Raw genomic sequence first — 11,827 nt, forward strand, 5'->3', positions numbered from 1 at the left:
AAACCAGCAAGCGAGTGAGGAGGCAGCAAATGCACATAAATTTGATGTCAGTGCATCATTAGCAGGATGAATAAATCCCAGGCCAGCAGCGCTGCACCCCTCCTGGATACGCAATTATGTGGGAGATGAGCACCTGAAGTAGAAAAACAGCCAGAAAGTGGTCCAAGTTGATAATTTATGAATGGAGAGTGCATTTTGTGGGGAAGCTCTCCTGCTTCCCCAGCAGCATAACCTCTGTCTTTCCTGGATTTTCTTTCCACCTGCGTTTCCTCAATTTGATACTGGCTTCCTCAGCCAGGCAGCAGTCCACTGATTAGGAACCGGCACAGCAGCACACATCTATCCTTGCCGGGAATTAAGTCTATAGAGTTTCAACATTTTTTCCAACAAGCTGTGTATAAATATTCAGCAGAACATGTGAGGGAATAAATCTGCAACATTCCTTTCCTGGTGGGTCTGGTGGCAAAGGTGGAGCTGAGCATCGCTGCTCTCCCAGTTGGTAATGAAAGGGTTTCCAGCCACTCGCACTAACTCACCGTTGGTACAGAGCACTGTCTTCTCACAATTTACGTAATACATTTATATTCAAGTTGCATTCCTTCTCCAGAGCTGATAAATAAATTTAGAAAATGTGCGTTATATATATCTCAGGCTGGTCAGGATCACTTGAAAGTACAAATACCTCGGCTAAGGCTTGAAACCACCAGAATCTATTGAACCTGTTAATCTGTACAAAGCTATCAAACCAAGAAATAAAAGTGCTATGACGTTCCAAGGAAGCTCAGGTGCTCAGGACTAAAAGGTGACGCTGTGCAGACCCAGGGAGGACCATGCCTGGCTCTGGCAGCCGCGTCAGCATCGCTGTTTGTCACAACAGCCTCTCCAGCTCAGTGCCCTTCCCAGGCTCTCAGCAGAGTAAATACTAGTAGCTACATGTGTTCAAATCTACAGGCTTGTCTCCACCGTGCTGGAAAACTTCAACACTAATTACTTGTGATTTTGGCCTGCCTGGGAGTGTGAAAAGATTTTCTTTAGCTTTGCTAGTTCCACTGAAATTGAGAAAATAATTGGAGTTTAAAAGTAACGCTTCTTTTGCTTTGCTCAGAAAAGTACATATGTGCAAGAGGATGATACCTACTAATCCTGCAAAGCAAAGGGCAAGGGGGCGGTGGTGGTGGGTGGCAGCTGGGGAGTGGGACAGAACCCCCCACCCCTGTGCAAATACCCGTCATTGGGTACATGTGTGCACTGCCAAAAGGCTTCCCCAGAACAAACTGTGGTTAGTTCAGCCTTATGTCCCATTGACAAGTTTATTTCAGCATCTTTTGTCAGGTATATGCCTAACAAAACCCACTATCTACCAGCAAAGATGCCCTTCATACCACCCCAACCCCCTTTGTACCCTCTCAAGACTCCCCCAAACCCCTTTGTATTGTGTTCCAGTCACCTCTCCAGCTGTAGCTTGATGCAGCAAAGTGTAAAACACATGCAATAAAAAAGGAATAAAAATAAAGAAGAGAAATGTTTTTATGTAAAAATAAGATTTGAATAAAAGTACGTTCACAAAATACATAAGCAGATACTATGTAGTCTTTAGCAAAAAAAACCCAACAACAACGCCCCCCCCAAAAAAAAAAAAAAACACCACCAAACCCCACCTGATTTGTTTACAAAGAGAATTTTAGTTCCAGTACATTGCCAAAGGGGACAGACCTTTATTTAGGAAACTGAAAAAGTACAAATGCAAAGCAAATTAAAAAACCAATTACTTAAACCAAGGTTTCTCACTTTTTGATTTAAATCATGATTAAAAGCAGTTACTTGACTCACTGATTTAAATCAATCCACCCCATCTCTCTCAGATGATCTCAAGCAGTTAAATAAGAAAAGAGAATATCATCAATAACCCATCTGTGTCACAGATGAGAAAACATCCCCACGGGACTGCTTTTCCCCATTTTTCATGTGGTGGTCCCCAGATTTTCAAGGAGTGGCACAAGCCCAGAGGAAGACACAAAAATGCAAGAATTTGTACCTGTAAGTCCATTACAAGAGAAAGAAGAGGCAAGGGCTCACACAGCCAAGAAACATAAAAGACTATATATTTATGCTCCCTAAATAGAGTCTAAAGCATCTTAAAGTGACACAGGCATAAATTATGTGTTTCACAATTTTTTTAATTTTCTTTTTTTTGAGGATGCTGCCACAGCTTTGGAAAAATTTTCACATGAATAAGGGACAGGGATGGCAAAAACCAGCACACCAGAAATGCCCCATCAGAGCATCTCTCCCCACTCATACATTGCTCCATCAGCTGCGGTCCTCGGCCAAGCCATGCAAATCAGGACAGCACCAGGAGCTCCCTGACAGCCACCAGCACACAGTGGTGGCAAACAGGTTTCTTTAAGGACATGATAAACAGAACCAGGGGAAAAAAAATGGAAGGAAGAGCAGAAAAGCCAGGTGAGGGGTGCACGGGGCAGAGTGCTGGGGCTCCGTTGGCTCTGGAGCTGCCATCTCAGGGCTCTTTGCCGTGCGTGGGCATATTCCCTTTAGGCTGTGGTTCCTGAGTTGTCTAATTGTCCTTGATGTATCTTCTTTCCCCCAGGAATGCCATCTAGACCTAGCAGCTCCAGATGTCTGAATATCATGCAGGAAGCCAGTAAACAATTTCCTCCTATTTTTCCTACTAGCAATTAGAAACATGGCAAGAACACATTGCTTAACAGGCAAGGAATCCACCAAAGGTATTTCACGTGCATTTATAGCCACTTAACCTCTCTGAAACAGGTGATAAACACTGAATATTGTAAGTCATTTAGATTAGCCTTTATTGCTACAAAATCAGGTCTTGTGAAAAAAGTAAAAATAGGAAAAAAGGCAAGTGTTGAAATAAAGAGTTAACGTTGGGACAAACTTGTGATTCTAACAGCTTCCAGAGTAACCATCAGATGATAAGGTAACAGAGCACCTCTGCCACCTCCCTTCAAACAGCTGTTTCACATAGTTTCAACTTTTTAACCCGACTTTAGCTTCTGGAGTACGTCCCAGCACCTTCCTTCCCCTTTAATTTCTTTCCATGCTTGAGCAATCCTGCCCTAGCAGGAGGGATGGCTGAGGTGGCTTCAGGAGTCTTTTCCAGCATTAATTGTTATGATTTGAGGGCCCCATGGGGTGAAGATTTTGAAACGGAGAATTTGTTCCAAAGGTTGGGAAGAAAATGAAAAAAATCCAGCACCACAACCATGCACGACACCTGCACAGAGATGGTGCTGGGGAACCTACACTCCTCCAGCTCTCCGTGCCAGGAAACAAATTAAATTGCCCCAGCCCACAGACTGAAGGCATGGCACTTGTGTCCTGGAAAGCACAAGCTTGAAGTTTTCAAGGTGTAGAAGTTCAGCAGCGAGCGAATGAATAACCAAAATTTCAAGGTGGTCTGCAGAAGAACCTCCTCTGGATTGGTGTTTGACGTGAAAAAGAGCTTTATTTGGCCCGGCTGCACCAGAGTTATCAGCATCATGGTGTTTTCTGGGAGAATTAAGTTTGTTTCAAACCAAGGACACAGATGAGATTTTTTGATGCTCAAATACAACCTCACAAACCTGTAGCATTTTTGTAAATAAAGAGCTTTCTCAGAGCTGATTTACAATCTTTTTAGGCTGTTTTTTGGTTTTATGACAGACATGACTGATGGATGTAGTAGCGAAGGGCACTATGTGCCCTGAACTAGTGGAAAAACCTAGAATAAGACAGAGGCAGCTCCTCCTCTTCATCTTCAGGGCGCTGGGCGCATGGCACCTCAACAGCCATCTGGTACCAGTGCACCTCTCTGAGCATCCTCCCTCCATGGCCACCAGCTCTTAGGTCACTTGGCTCTTTCCCTGTTGCCCCTTGTCCCATCACAGTGACTCACCTGCTTTGCCCAAGCCCCGCTGATGCTGGCTGCCCCTGGCTGCACCCGTGCAGGTACCACGCGCGCACCTGCTCGCATGAGTGTCCCAGCACCCTTCCTCTGCCCAGCCCTTGCTCCTCAGGAAAACCCGTGCCCCAGGCACTGCGTGACCCTTGCTGACCACCACTGCCAAGCTACGTGGAGGTGGTGGCCATCACCCTCATCACTCCAGCCCAGCTCAGTCTGGCGACGTTGACCCCAAAGCAACTCCAACCTTCAGGCTAAGCTACGTTGTGTCCTGGTTTTGTACACTGCTCCAAGACATGGTTGTGATAACTGTGAAGAAATTTTCCTTTTTGGCATCATCCTGCCTGAGCAACTAGCTGCAAGCACTCCTGCAGGCCACGCGAGAGCCAAGGCAAGCAGGAAGTGATGTGCCAATTAATAGCTCAGCTGCTCCCACAATGGTTTTACTGATCATTGCAACAGTTATTCAATCTTGTCCAAGCATCCCAGGCCTCAGGCAGCACCAGGGAAAGCCAAGGCTCCCAGCTGCAGTCCTCCGAACGCAGTGCAAAGGTGAGCACTGCATCCTGCAAAGAGTTTTCTCATCCAGTTCTTTTTTTCCCTCCTCCTAAACAAACATGCTGCTGAGCACCTAGATTGCCCAGAGCGTTACTGACTGGCCACATTTCCTTCAGCCAGGGCTGCAAGCGGGGCAGAAAGCATTTGGGGCCACCACTGCTTAGGGAAGGGGTGAAGGAAACCTGACACAAGATCCTCACATCTTTTTCAAGCCTTCTCAAATGAAGGTTTAAAATAGAAGCAGTGACATGATGATTGCATGGTTAGTGACCACAGCAGCCTAACTAGTTCTCTCAAACCAAGAACTAACCAAGAGGAGCATTAGCATGAAGTTACCGTGGAAAATGTCTCCATCACACCACACTTACAGGTGAGGCTCAACCATGCGCTTACCCACGCAGTGACCCGTAATGCCAGCTCCACACAGGGTGTTTAAAGATCCCTTTCAAATTCATTATTCTTAAGCAGAAATAAATGGCAAACATGCAAAATGAGTGTGTCCATTTGCTATTTTCATCGTCTCTTCCACTGTGCTTCATCTGGCTCAGGTGTGTGTTGAGTATATACCTGTTGGAGGACTAAGAACATTCCTGCTTCTTACTGCGATGAAGGAATTAAATACCAAATCTTCTGTAGGAAGCAATTGTGAAGTGTGGAAGTTTCTAGTCAGGCAAATAAATTGGATTTAAGTATATTACAGTCATAATCTTTTTCTGCCTCTCTCCAGACAGCCTTTGTACATGGAGAAATGAGAATGTATTCTCAGACAAATCTTGACCTGAGGGAGAAGGCTGCGGGAATCTGGATTTTCAATAACATAAGACAATAAAGCTCAGACTTCTAACCTGCCGCAATATGGTAAAAGTATAAAGAGCTTAGCAACTAATAAAAGAAAAGGGTCTTCCAACTCATATTTGAAGATCTAGACCCCCAAAAGGACACTTCATAAAGATCATAATGGGTTAGTCAGTATCTAACAGATACCATGTACCTTGTTGACCAATTGTCTGACAGTTGTCTTCTGCAGGCCTGGATATTAATAAGCCTTGTGTTGATTTCCTTGGGGTATTTTGTCTTCGTAATTGTACATCTACTTGTTGTGACACTGTAGCTTGCTATATATTTATTTAATGTGATTCCTATAGCAAAAAAAAAAAAAATTGTATGTATGCTATTGTTTTCCTTAGATGATATGCATACACTGCAAATTTCATCTCCCTCTAAGGTATAGTGAATCAAAGCTGTTACAGTGTAAGGGAGAGCACACGGTCTTGGGGCAAGGAGGAAATCCAGATGTGTTTTCCCCTTAGGTGTGAATATGTCTTACTCCTTGCATTACACAGGGAATATAAAGGGATTCAATTATCACTGCATTTTTATTTCTAATAACAACAAAAACTTGTTCTAGAAGGTATTCCAGTTAAATAATATTTTGACAGATAATGCTAGTGTAAAGTAGCTGTCACTCACACAGCAAGATCAAGGGGAAATAGATGCATAGGAAAGATCACAGAGTGGCTTATGTAGTGAAAATGAAGCCTGTTTAAAACTCCTCTTGCTAACAAAACAAAGACTGTCTGCGGCTTGATCCTGCTTTCACCGTTTTCTGTACAGCTACAGAATAAAATTCAAATATTTAGAGACTGCATGTTATATATAAATTGCAGTTTTCCATAGATTCTCAAAGACAGGCGTATTTAAAAGCACTCAACTATTTTGCAGCTCTGCCATACCAGACTTGGCCTAGCCAGCCACAGAGCATGGCAGGGCAGCTTGAAATCTCTCTGCCGGCCTCAGCAGCCCTTAGCCGGGCAATCCTTCTCCCGCTGCGCCACACACACTCTGGGTCACTGACAGAGACCTTCACTGGCTTTGAGGGGCCGGTCATTCTGATACAAATCTGAAAACACCAGAATTGCCTGTATGCCATCACCTTTATTCATCCACTGAAACAAAACTCAGCCCCCATTTGTCCCTTGGGCTGTCTTTTGTACCACTTGAAGCAACCTGTGCCCTGATGTTCAGCCAAATGGGAACTGCCTTCATTGCACCCACCTTGTACATCTCCAGCTACATTCACCTACAAGTTTATCCTGTGAATAGGTATTTTCTTTCTGCTACAAACTCTGCATAAGACTCTACACGTAGGCTTTATCACGACCCTCTTTCTTCCACTAACTCCCAGTGCGTGAGCCTTGGCTGTCCTGATCCCAGCTCCCAGCCACCACGGAGCCCTGGTGCAGCCTCAGAGCAGCCCTGGGGTCATTCACAGCCATATGGCTCCTCTCCCGAGGCTTCCTGTGTTCTGCCTCCCGTGTGGGGTTTGGCACAGATACATGGGACAACACAGCAGAGAGAGCCTGTGCTGGGAGACATAGGAAATTACTAAAGTGATACTAAAATTAAGACTGTAATGATTTGTAGCAGCTTCAAAAGTCGCAGTAAAGTGTGATGTGAACAGCCACATGATGCTGAGGGTCTGCAGGCAATGGTCCTGCTCCGAGGTTGCTCCGTACCCAGCCCTGGCACATCACCAGCATAAGACAAATTGCGGGAAATGAGAAGAAAAAGAGATGTGTTTAGAGGCGTTTGCTTAGGGGGTAGATTAAGTTCCAGCAAATTACAATGTTTAAGAATGAGTCTCCAAATTTTCTATACAAGGGCTATGGTTTAGTGGGAGACTTGACAGTGCTGGGTTTACGGTTGGACTTGATCTTACCAACAACACTGTGATCTATGACATTCAGAATTAGCGCCAGAAGCAGAGAAGGCAGAAGGATGCTCTGCCCCAGGAGCCACAGCATCTACATGGCACTGGTCATCTGTGAGCTGATTATTCATTTATCTTTTTTTTTTTAAACTCTAGTACAGATTTGCAAGACATGGCAAGTGTAACTGAAGTTAACAAGCATCTAATTTTATCCTTTGTTTTGCCATTCTTAAGTAAACATGAACTTGCACAGTCAGAACCGAGCACTGCTGCTGCACTTGGGAAGGAAATAACAGAATTATTTGTTACAGAGTGTACTGTATTTTAGTAATTTTGCAGTGGCTTTATGGAACTGTCACTGAAAAGTTTGGTTTAATTCCCCCTCTTTACCTGAAGTTCTTTCCATAAACTTCCATAAACACATCTCTCTGAAAAAAACAACAAATGGGGTTTACTTTCCCCCCCAAACTCATTAAAATAGTCCAAAATCCATTTAGTACTAACACTGTGGCTACCTTTGGTTCCTGTGAGAGATCTCATAACTTCAAAACGGGAAGTAACAGACACGATGGTGACATTTACCACAGGAATAAAAAAGTCCATAACACAAATCACCCATCCAGAATTTCTTTAACTCCTCCTCCAGGCTTCCCTTTTCAGGCAGCAGCAGAAAGAAGAGATTTTTTTGCACTGAAATTTGTGTTATTTGCTTTCTTTTTTTGCTTACAGGTACATTTCATGTCCAAGAAGAAACTAGAAAAGCTGGAGAATGGATTCCTTCCATCTAACACTGAAGTTATCATAGCAGGGCCTGCCCGCTGCCGGGCTGAGCTCCCAGCCCACCTCCAGCCCTGGGCAGGTTGCTGATGCCATTTCAGAACTGTTTACGGTTCAAAAAACCACTTTGGTTGTAAGTGTGCTCCTTCCATCCCTGGAGTATGTGTACACAGAGTTGCTCGCCCTCCATCCTTGGCACACAGCAGTGCCTGTGCATCCCACCAGCATCCCTGCATGTGCAGAGTCCCAGGTTTGGACCTACTCCCACCACAGTCTTACACCCACCCTGCCTTGGAGATCTCTGCAAGAAAACACCCCCCACCCAGGATTTATTTCAGTGTCTGTGCTGTGATGGATATGTACCTTGGTGTTTTTATCAGCATTCCCTAACACAGGCTTGGCAGGTCTGTTCCCAAAAAGCGGATGTCATGCTCCTTCCTGCCAGGGAGCCGCTGGAGGAGACGTGGGACAGTCCAAGAGCAGCCATCACACCTTGGGAAGCAGGGCTATGCCTGCATGAGCTTTTGAGAAAAACTATGATGAAGTATGAATTTTAATGCCACGAACGTGCAGAATTTTGTTCATTTCCAGCACAGGAATTTCACCCGTGGAGCCCAGAATGTGATCAAACCTCACGTGGCTCAACTAGAGGGAATTTGAGGAAAATGCTAAATCTTGATCAACCCAGAACCACCAGCAGTTTCATCCAAAATGTAACTGACTGAATTCTGCATGCCATAATATCAGGAGCGCTCCAGGCTGAATCACAGGCATCACCCAGCACGTGCCAAAGCCCCAGTGAATGCTGTATCTTGGCACTCCTGCTGAGCCTTGGTGCCTAGCTCCCGCATGCTGCTCATCATTTCTTACATTGTTTCATTGATCTACAACTTTGACAGGTATATTTTCAGGCTGGTATTTAACTTGGATGATCAAACCCAGTATTTTCTGGTGCTCTCTGGTGATGTGAAACCAGACTAAGGTACTGCGATGGAGAGTGGGCAGTTTTATTTCCTTTTCTTTCTGTATTTTGTCACTAAAGGGGCAGCTAGTAGCCAAATGCAAAGATTTGTGGTCCAGCAGCTAATAACACATGGGCACTTGCTAGAGGAGACAGAGTAAAACAGCCTAATGTGCTCTTGCCATGTGGTAATTTTCCAGATAAATGGACAGTTGCTTCAGCAGTTCCACTGTTGAAGGTCAATGATCCATATAATATGGGCAATTACAGAAGTACTTCCATCGCAGACTCTGTGACAAATTTTTAGTGCAAGACAACAGATAAACGGTAGCAAAGGTAGCAAGATGAGGGTACCAGACTTGAACCCCTGCACTGCAACTCCTGTCTGATATTTGCTGGAGGAACCAGCTCTCCCTCCCTGCAGCTAGTCTGATCAAGTGCCCATGCCCATCACACTGTCCCTATTTTCTCTTATTTTGATGTTTCTTAAACCTCTTTCAATACTGAGCCTAAATTATGAACTCACCGCTTTCACGCAGTCTGCTTTTTTCCTGCCTTCCAGTTCAAAGTTAAGCACTTGGCTATTTTATAAATATTCTCTAGGGCTAAAGAAAAGAAAAAAAAAATCAAATAAGGGAAAACTCCTCGGCAATTTGAAAACTTGGGCTCCCGGTGGATACACAAACATAACCATTTCTAATTGCATTTCAAAGAAAAGGCAGAAAGCATTCTCAGGGAGTATGTACTGCTGATACACTTAACAAAAGCTACACACAGAGCTAGCTTAAATCATGGCTTACATGCTAACGGTTTATTCATTGGAAAGAAGATTCTGAGCAATACATGGATTGAAATAAATAATTGTTTTGTGTAATGAAGTGTGCATGAGGAAATAACCACTTGTACCACGGCGCAGATTGTTTTAGCGTTACTTGCATCCTCAAAAAGCGCAGACACTTGCTGCGCAGCATTACAAACTGCCACAGGAAATCAATACCAAAACCTCTGAAAATATTTAAGAGCATCCCAGAGTCACTCCCCAGCAACACCAACATTTCCAGCTCTGAGCTTGTAAAAGCAAAGAGGTTCTTGCAGTTTCAGCACCTGCTTATAAAACGTCTACATGCAACAACAAAATGTAAAATATACAGGTGCCCTCAGTCATCCAAGTGCTGTAGAAGTTTAACGATAAACACATAAGACCCTGAAAGACTTTTGTGATTTCTGATGGGAATACATTAAACCTGTAGTAGTGCTTCCCTTGTGAATTGTACTTCTGTTTCAGTTTCAGTTTACTGCTGCTTTTACCCATCATGTAAGAGACAGACTGCCATTTCATTCCACCAAAATGAACGGGAAACATCAGTAAAGAGCAGCCTTAATGGTGGAGGAATTCACCAGGGACGGACTTTGGAGTTGTTCAAGAACCTATTTCAAAATTTAAGCAGATTTTGCTAAAAAGGAGAGAGAGAAGAAAGACAGAGACTTGAAATGCTGGAATTTAACCTTCATGTAGGAAATGAAAAAACGCATTCAGTGCTACCCCAGGCAGAAACCGTCCCTCCCTTCCCCACAAGCAGGAGCACAAGCCCCGTCTGCAGAAGCCAGGGCTTTGAGACAAGCACCATTGCTTGTGTGAATAAGTGATTTTGTATGAGATTAATTAGTAGAGTGATGCTTTTGGATATCTTGTGAGGACAGCGGCTCATTTATGAAATACGTATCAATAATCCACAGCCATGCAAGAGCCAGATGTGTCAGACCTCAGCAGATATCACAGAATTGGCACCAGCTTGCATTTCTGAAGGAGATCAGCCGGGACGGGGACGGGACAGCCCAAGGGCTGAGCCTCTCTGTTGGTCCTGCCCTCCGGTCCCTCCTGCCCACCAGCACCAGATTTTGACGTGCATGAAAGTGGTCTCCGTACCACAACACCCCAATTAAGGAATTAATGAGTTACATAGCTGCCTTCTAAGAAGTATCACTATGTCAGGTTCCTAAGGCACTTCTGTAATGCACAGTTAAATATGTGACTCCTAATCCAGCAAAATAAGGAGGCTGGTTATTTGGCAAGGCTGTCTTGAGGAGAGTGTTTTGAATAGAATGAGTGCCAATGTTTGCAGCATTTTAAAAAAGAAACCATTGGTCCATTGTTGCTGTGCAGAGCAGCTCTGTGAAAGAGTCCCACATGTTTTCTCCAAGCTTTTCAGGAAGACACATCCCAGCCAGTGGCATGGAAAGGATAAATTTGTTCTCTTTAACATGAGCTGAGGCTACTAACAGGAACTAAACACACTGCTTTTCCCTGTCCTGGGCAGCAGCTCATTGACACGATACTGATAGTCCTGCTACGTACACAAACCAAACTCCTCCCCTGAACCATCCCCCAACCCTGTTTTCCCTTGTAAAAATTATGTAATTGCATGCTATTTCAGAAAATTGCATAAAAGTTGACTCTATTATGATTAATTGTCCCCACGGCTTCTTGTAAAATTTTCAAAGTTCCAGCTGGTCACACAGGGTTTAGTTTACAAAAGTGTTGCACATTATTAGATTTTCTGATAAAGCGTGCTCTTTTGTGATTCAGAAAACTGCTTCTCCTCCAGACAACTGGCATCCTCTTTGTTATTCACCCCAGAGATCCACCAGCCAAAATAGAGTGCACTCAGATGAAAAAAAAAAGGTATTCCCAATCAGACATGCAGATTAAGTATTACTTATGCAGTGTAAACAAAACATCACCGAAGTTTCAACACCAGCTCTCCCTGCAGCACGTGCGGGCTGAAGTACACAGCGATGGTTTGCTTGGGGTTTGCTGCCCTTGCTGTCACCCAGAGCATGAAAGCTCTAGCCCCGGCGTGATCCCGGAGAGGGTCCTGGCTCGGAATCCTCCTCTTAT

Source organism: Falco punctatus (assembly GCF_963210335.1).
Source record: "Falco punctatus genome assembly, chromosome: 9".
In the NCBI taxonomy this organism is placed as follows: Eukaryota; Metazoa; Chordata; class Aves; order Falconiformes; family Falconidae; genus Falco; species Falco punctatus.